At 34.0% G+C, this 8,676-nt stretch overlaps 1 pseudogene; it reads left to right on the top strand.

Moving 5' to 3' along the window:
• Positions 1-1,533: 1,533 nt before the first annotated feature.
• Positions 1,534-8,676, top strand: part of LOC103751672 — a 9,521-nt pseudogene continuing 2,378 nt past the window's right edge.

The following is an 8,676-nucleotide window of genomic DNA, read 5'->3' as shown; positions in this document are numbered from 1 at the left end:
CCCCAAAGAAGTACCGAGGACTAAGTAGTCAAACACATGAGCCTATTTAGGAGACAATTCACCATTCAGATTTAGAGCATAGCAGTTCCCTCCCATCCAGGCCTCTATCATCCTCCCCTCCTTTCCTTTCTTCTCTTCATATTAATTAGTTGTTGATGAATAATGATAACTCATATGCTGTAAATCTGTGTATATGCTGCAGGTTATAGTTCAGCTGAATTAGCCTGGACATGCCCTTCAGTACGGCTACATGGTCAGGCAACAGATCTGAGAGCTGAGAGCTACATTTGTATGCTCCCTAACCCTTGGTTTGCTATGCTCCATGAGCCTTAGGTGTAGATGTTCCATTAAAGGTGTGTAAGCCTGAAAGAGTTGGCCATTAAGACACTGACTGCTCTTATAATGGACCTGAGTTTGTTTTCTAGTCCCACATGGCAGCTCACATCTAGCCATAACTCCATCTCCAAGGAATCTGACTCCATCTTCTGATCTCCCAAGGGCACTGAATGCATGGGTGCACATACATTCATGTAGGCAAAATGTTCATACATGTAAATTAAAAATAAATAAAATGTTAAAAAGTTACTAATTATGTTCCATCTCAAATTATTTAATAATCATAATTACTACTTGGGTTTATTTGCATATTTTCACTTTCCCCTAACAGGAACTTGTAGTAAGGAACCCATCTGCCTTGTTCCTCATTCTATCACTAACAACATCAGGGCTTGACCATATGAGGAAACTGACTCAACACTTGTTGAATGAATGGGAGAGGTTTTTGCCTACTGTACTACAAGTCTGTCTTATAGAATGTCACTAATGTAAGATGGAAGAATAGAAAATTTTGTTTATTCAGTATTATGTTTGTTATAAAGGAAATCTGGCTAAGAGGGAAAACTATCACTTTCACAATGCAACTCCTTCTGGCCCAGATTAATCCATGATTGCTGGAGGGTAAAATGTTTACTTCTAAATTCTTGGACATTTCAATATCATGTCATCTATAACTTCTTTATCTCTATGCAAGGGCCTTCTATGTAGCCTAGGCTTGCTTTGAACTCACAGTCCTCACGTCTCATCCTCTCTAGCTCTGGGATTGTAGCTGTGTGCCTCCATCATGGCAGTTTCTGAAAAATTAAGCACACATTCAATAACTAAAATTATTTTGAGTATGGGCAGCAAAACAAAACTGAATTGGTTATCCAAGTAGAATAGTTGGAATGGGAATTTTACAAATGTTTTCAGATAGATATCCATAGCTATTTGGTGCCATTTGTAATTTTCCTTATATTAGTGCAGGACATCAGACATTGGATCTAACATTAACCACACAATGTGTGTCTACCAAGGGCATTCAGTTTCTTTTGCTGTGGGATTTTCTGAATGTTCGTCACCTGTTAACATCATTATTGATAATCTCTTTCAGAGATTGTACTTGAAATATTTATTCGTTAACATTTACATTATAAACTGTGCTTTTTGGAGGAATGTAAATAACTGATGTACAGAACTCTGTCAACTTCAAGCAAGATGAAGTTCCTTCTGCTTCTCTCACTCTGCTGGACTCAGTATGACCACCCCCCCGACTCAGTATGGCCGGACTGCTATCGTCCACCTGTTTGAGTGGCGCTGGGTTGATATTGCCAAGGAATGTGAGTGATACTTAGCTCCCAAAGGATTTGGAAGGGTCCAGATAAATGTTCACAATTTAAGTAAAAAAGTTTACTCATCTTATGTAAAAATGTATGTTAATCAATATTAGTGAGTCATGAGCAATATTTCACTTCACACTTAAATTTTCTGAGGGAAATATTGTTCTAATTGGCTCCATTATGTTGTGATTCAGGGTATCAGAGCACTTCCCAATGTGCTTTCTTATCCCAGGTTACAGAGCAATAGCACACACAGACTAAAAGGTAGCATTAGATCTTTGATTAGTTTCTATAGGATTACTTTATGTAAAGTAAGCAACATCCCAGTAATCATTGCAATCATTTTTATTTATAGGTTCTCTACCCAATGAAAATGCTGTAATTCAAAACCCTTCAAGACCCTGGTGGGGAAGATACCAACCAGTTAGCTACAAACTCTGCGAGATTTGGAGATGACGACGAATTCAGAGACATGGCGATGAGTGCAACAATGTTGCTGTGAGTCATTCATGTTTGCCTCCAAATCACTATGGACAAAATATTTTTCTCTTTGGCTTCTTCTTTAGTCTGATTAGATAATTTCGCACTTTAATATTCTTACTTTTTGCTTTATTCATAATTCAAAATGCCCACTGTAGTCTTATGACCACATTTTGAACATCTTTCCAAATGTACTCTTAACTCTTTAAAGAGGATTATTTATAAATCTAAACTTTGGCTCTTAACCCTTATACCAACACATACTTTCCTAGTAACACTTACTGGTTAGCAATTGTACCAAGTATAACAACAAGAGTCATGTTTTATGTGACCTTACTGTATGTACATCTACAACTCCTGGGTTTTCTTCTACATCATTGTTTGCATGATAAAAAAGTTATTTTTCTCCATAATGATGCCAAATATCAGCCTTGCAAAGAGTACTGTCTTACTTCTTTCTCATCATGGCACAGTGGAATTTCAAATAAATACATTTCCATTTTTTCTACCAATGCCTCCTTCCTCAAAAGCTGATCTTTCCTTTTGTTTGTGGTTATTGAAGTTTCTGTTTTGACTCCACTTATGAGTAATGTAGAACTTGAGTAAATATTAAGACTGTTGGTGTTTTTTTCACATTTCCTTTCACACTAGAATTTTGTTCCTGTGGATGATAAACTACAAAACAGCAAAAACAAACAAACAATACAAAACAGATTTTTTTGGGTTTCCTTACCATGTTGTAGTGATCATCCAACGAAGTGTTAGATTTCTAAGTGAAACTGAAGCGTTCATCAACCACATGTGTGGCATAGGAAATGCTGTGGGAACAAGCAGCACTTGTGGAAGTTACTACAACTCTAAGAATCGGGAATTTTCAGCAGTTCCATACTCTGCTTGGGATTTTAACAATGGAAAATGTGATGCAGAAATTAATAGCTATAATGATGCTTATCAGGTAATGGAAACATGATGATCAGAATGAAGAAATTCTATACCTCTAAGTGTGCCAGTGGATATGATGGATTATTGTAATTTGACATGGTTTAGATAACCTATGGAAAGATGTTACCAGGAGAGAATGCTTAAACGTTAGAATTAATATTCTAATACTTTTCCTTATCACAGGGCTCTAGATGCAGTTCATTGGCAATGCATTTGCTTGACTAACAAAATCCTGGGCTTGATACTCTTTAGTGCATAAAAGAAAGAAACAGAGAAAAAAGGAAAGAAAGAAAGAAGGAAAGGAAAGAAGGAATGAAGAAATAGAAAAGGACAAAACTCTATAAAAAGCTGAACTGCTCATCTGATTTATTTCTAATACTTTCCATTTTTATATTAGAAAATATTTCAAAGCTTTAGCCACAATAAAATACTAATATTCCAAATGCCCTGTATAAAGCCATCATAGATGTGTTTGCTGGTCAGTAAAAGAATGACAGCATCATCAAAAACAATCTCAGTTGAGAGTAGACCTCATATAAATCAATCACAACATTTTTGCCTCCACAGGTCAGAAATTGTATGTCTGGCCTTCTTGATCTTGACCTTGTAAAGGATTATGTTTGTACCATGATTGCTAACTCTATGAGCCGTCTCATTAACATTGGTATGGCAGGGTTCAGGCTTGATGCTGCTGAGCACATGTGGCCTGGAGACATAAAGGCAGTTTTGAATAAACTGCATAATCTAAATACAAAAATGGTTCTCTCAAGGAAGTAGACCTTAATTTATCAAGAGGTAAAGCAATACTAATGTGTGTGTTTAGAATATCATGCTTATACATAGTAAATAGATGACAGAATTCACTTAATCTGTGGTCATTTTCCTACTTCGGCATTCTTACCTTCCTCTTATTCAAAGATGACACACTTGATTCTTCACCACAGTAAGTTCCAAAGAAGTGAAGAGAATTAGCTTAGTTTGTAAGTTTCATTGATGCATTTCCTGAATCTGCTAAGAGCATTATGTGGGGTAGAAAACCATAGCTGTTGCTTTCTCACGCGTTTATTAAAGTTTGAATTTTGGATGTTGTTACTAGTTCTATAAGTATTTAGGCTGAGACAAAGCCTTCTGTGCAGGAAATGTTTTATTTGAAGTTAGTGAATGGTAATTATATATTTTTGTTTCCCTTAAAAAACAAGTTTAAAAGCACTGAAACTTTTGATCTGAGTGCTAATTTAGTGTGATCTATTGAATTGTCACTTACGTGCACTAACTAGTGTCAGTCATGTTACAGGATGAAAGATGACCTTAGATTCCTTTCAATATTGGGATATAAAATTCCAATAGAATAAGTGGCTTAAAGCTTCATATACTATATTATTTTTTCATTATGCTGATTTAAAGTTATTATATTCAAATAATGGTTGTCCTTGTATCTCTACCATGTTATTGATCTGAGTGAGTACTTTGGAAATGGCCGTGTGACAGAATTCAAGTTTGGAGCAAAACTGGGCCCAGTTATGCGCAAGTGGAATGGAGAGAAGTTGGCTTACTTGAAGTAAATACACTACAATTTGTCACTGATCTACCACAGACCTAGTGCCATATTGCCCCAAATTGAGTTACCATCATTGGCAGTGTAATTTATTTCCTCTATCAATAAATGTATTACCAATGAGGTTTGTTGTTCCCCAAACTCCAAGTTTTCTTTTATATTTAAAATTTCAATCATGTGCATGCCTTCTAGAAACTCTAAACATCACCTAAAGATTTTACCTGTGGTACGAATGCACTAGATTTTGATAAAGTTTGTCTATAATATATGAAAGTCAGGTTATTATTAAGAGAATAATACTTACGTGTAATTACATTTTGACCATACTACTGCATTTAAATATATCAAAAAATTAACTTGAAATTTTGAACTCAGAACACACAACAGTGTAGTTTTGAATCCAGCATTTCATTCTCTTTTATGTGTTATGAATTTTTAACCTCCTAGAGGGCATTTTAATTGCAATATTCTGAAAACTCTAATGGAGTTTATAAATATTATGTGCTTTCTATGGTAACATGAATGAACTCCAGATAAAGTTCCAATGCATATTAACATGGAATGCAATTGTTAATTGCATATGTGTATATGAACATATACATATAATATTCTTATGGAAAAATCATTTAATTAGAGATTAAGCCAAGGATAATATGTACAGAGTTACATATTTAAATTACTCTAAATCATTGTTAACAGATAATACATGCATTTGTTTTTTTATATATGAACTGGGGAGAAGGTTAGGGTATGATGCCTTCTGACAGAGCTCTTGTCTTTGTGGATAAACATGATAACCAGTGAGGACATGGGGCTGGAGGCACATCCATTCTGACCTTCTGAGATGCTAGGTAGGAAAAACAAAGTTCTTTGCTGTTTTCATCCTGCTATTTATCACAGCAAAATTTACTTTTCTTCTCCTGTAATATCATTTTGTGACTTTCAGAATGTACAAAATGGCTGTTGGATTCATGCCTGCTCACCCATATGATTTCACATGAATCATGTCAAGTTTCCACTGGGATAGACATTTTGTGAATGGAAAAGTAAGTTTTAGCATTGTTCAAAACATTTTTTTTTCCTAGCCATGCGTGGTGACACACGCTTTTAATCCCAGCACTCCAGAGACAGAGGCAGGTGGATCCCTGTGAGCTTGAGGTCAGCCTGGTCTACATAGTGACATAGCAAGTTACAGGCCAGTTGGGACTACAGGGAGATAACAAACAAAAAACAAAAAACAAAAACACACTATTTTTTCCTCAAGAAAAATAAGCAGTTCTGTTTTTATGTCACTTGAAGTTATAGCATACGACAGTTATTATAAAGCATCTATTAACTATGTTTTTGTAATGTAAGGATTGTAAAGATATACCTGGAAGTAAAAGTATTATAAATAGAACCAAGTTACAGAAAGTAAACATGTCTGATAAATCCCTGCTTTGTAGAGTAAACACAGGGCTTGTACATGCTAACACCTGAAAATTTAAACGTGTTCTGCCCATGACATAATGAATATAAGTAGTTTAACATATTTAAATTTTTTCTGTGAAATGGATAGAAATAATTCAGTTGATCTGAGGTTAACTAAGGAAAATCAAAAGGGAAAGTAAATCATGAGAATCAAAGAACAAAAATTTGTCAGCTATTTCATAAATGGTAAGGATGAGAAATGTACTTGGCAACTTGGTAGATGCATAAAAAGACAACTGAGAAACAAGACCATGTGATATCTGAAAGTCTGGGAAGTTTTCTATTTAACCTGAAGATTTTAGATAAATACAGAAGCTATAAATGTAAAGTAAAAATGTCTCCATAGTATATGTTAGAAAAATATTTTATCTATATTCTTTTCCATTTTAGAACACCCCAGCTCTTTATACAAACCACATTATATTGTTGTATAGCTTTCATTTAGGATTATTTAAATTGTGTGATAGTTCCTTATCAGAAATCACATATTATTTCCATTTTCCCTTTATATACTTGCATTCAGACACATATTTACACACATCTTTAGCATGTGTTACTATGTTAAAAATCTATAAGATTTATACATAATTCATCCTATATTACAATTTTACCGAGAATATCTCACCTAGGTTTACCATGTACTTTTCAACATAGAAATATTTTTCCATCCTAACATGCATATTTAGAGTTTGTTAAATGACTATCAGAATATACTGATTAGCATATTTATCCAAAGGTAGTATGAAAACAACTAATATCAATTTAGGAGTTATTCCATTCAAATTTCTAATATGCACTCTTCAATTTTTATAGCAACCAATCAGCATCTCTCTGTTTTACAAATAAAGGAACTCAGGTACAGAAAGGTTATGTGCATTGACTAATATTTCTAAGGTAATGTTACAGGAGCCCGTGCTTTAATCCTTGTGTTCCTGACATGGTTAGTCTTGCCATTTTGGTAACACTGAAGAGCTGATGGATGTATTGAGACACTATTGCTTAGGAAATAATGAGAGGCTGAAATATTGCTCCAGGTGTTTGAAATAAAGCAGCAGAGAACCAGCATATGCACAGATGATAAAGACTCAGCCAAGGTGTGTAAAGATATGAAGGAGTTAGACTCTAAATAGACAGCTCAGAGACACAAGTAGTACAACTGATTGGTTTGATATGGGGGGAAAGGAACAGGTAAATACATATGTGTTAAAATCCTGAATTATTTTCAATAATTAAGGATGTTAATGATTGGATTGGACCACCAAATAACAACAGTGCCATCAAAGAAGTGACCATTAATGCAGATACCACTTGTGGAAATGGCTGAGTGTGTGAACATCAATTGCGTCAAATAAGGTGGGAACATGTCCTAAGAAATATAATCTAATAGCAAACATTCCATAACATTTCATCTTAAATTGCTGAAGCTTTAGGGTACCAGAATTTGACATGTTAGTGCTTTTAGGAACATGGTTGCCTTCAGAAATGTAGTTAATGGCCAGCCTTTTGAAAAATGATGGGACAATGGCAGCAACCAAGCAGCTTTTGGAAGAGGAAACAAAGGCTTCATTGTCTTTAGTAACGACGACCGGTAAGTAGACACCAATTAAAAGCAGCATTTTGTACTATTATATTCTTGCATCATTCTTTACTTTCCATGATCGTTAGAAATATTCATATGTGAGAATTTTTATGTTAATGAATTTAAGGAAACAGACATCTGAAAAGTGCAGACGATACAATGTTTCTATGTTTCTTGTCTCATGTTCCCATTTTCTCAATATTTCAAGTAGAGCTCCTGTGTATTCTTAGAATGTCATTCACATGCATTCATATTTAAAGTTCATAAAATGCACCCCATAAAACACATAGTCATAAGAGATAAAATCACTAAAGAGTATACACAATTAGTATTACAGCATTTTAATGCCACCTGTTATTTTATCCATTCTTCTGTTAAACAGACTTCAGGTCTCTATTTCTGTATGCTAAATATTTTTGAAGTACATCTATACTTACACATGATATATTCTTGTTTTAATTTGACTTCTAAAACTTTCACTAATGTCCTTTCATTTGGGATATTTACATCCTATCTGTGTTAATGATCATCTCATGTGTACAATTTTAGCTCAGAGAATCACTATGCAAGCAATTGAAATCTCTCACGTCAAATTCAACTTTACTCATGTTTAAATTATTTTAAGCATAAAGCATATATATTGCAAAAAAGAAATAATTGAAGTGTATCAGTATTGTAGTGAAAAATACATAGCTCTTTAATTTCTTTCATCTTCTGTGTGGAAGAATTAAAATAAATTTGTACAAATAGCTTTGTATTCCAAAATATGTATTTCTCCTCAGGAATTCTAAATTATTTTACCTTCTAGCCCCAGTTCTATTTTTTTACTTACTTACTTACTTAATTCATATATATTGCAAAAAAGAAATAATTGAAGTGTATCAGTATTGTAGTGAAAAATACATAGCTCTTTAATTTCTTTCATCTTCTGTGTGGAAGAATTAAAATAAATTTGTACAAATAGCTTTGTATTCCAAAATATGTATTTCTCCTCA

This window comes from Nannospalax galili, unplaced genomic scaffold (assembly GCF_000622305.1).
Source record: "Nannospalax galili isolate Female #2095 unplaced genomic scaffold, S.galili_v1.0 scaffold1828, whole genome shotgun sequence".
Taxonomy (NCBI): Eukaryota; Metazoa; Chordata; class Mammalia; order Rodentia; family Spalacidae; genus Nannospalax; species Nannospalax galili.
The sequence above is the reverse complement of the archived record's forward strand: the minus strand, read 5'-3'. Positions and strand labels throughout refer to the sequence as shown.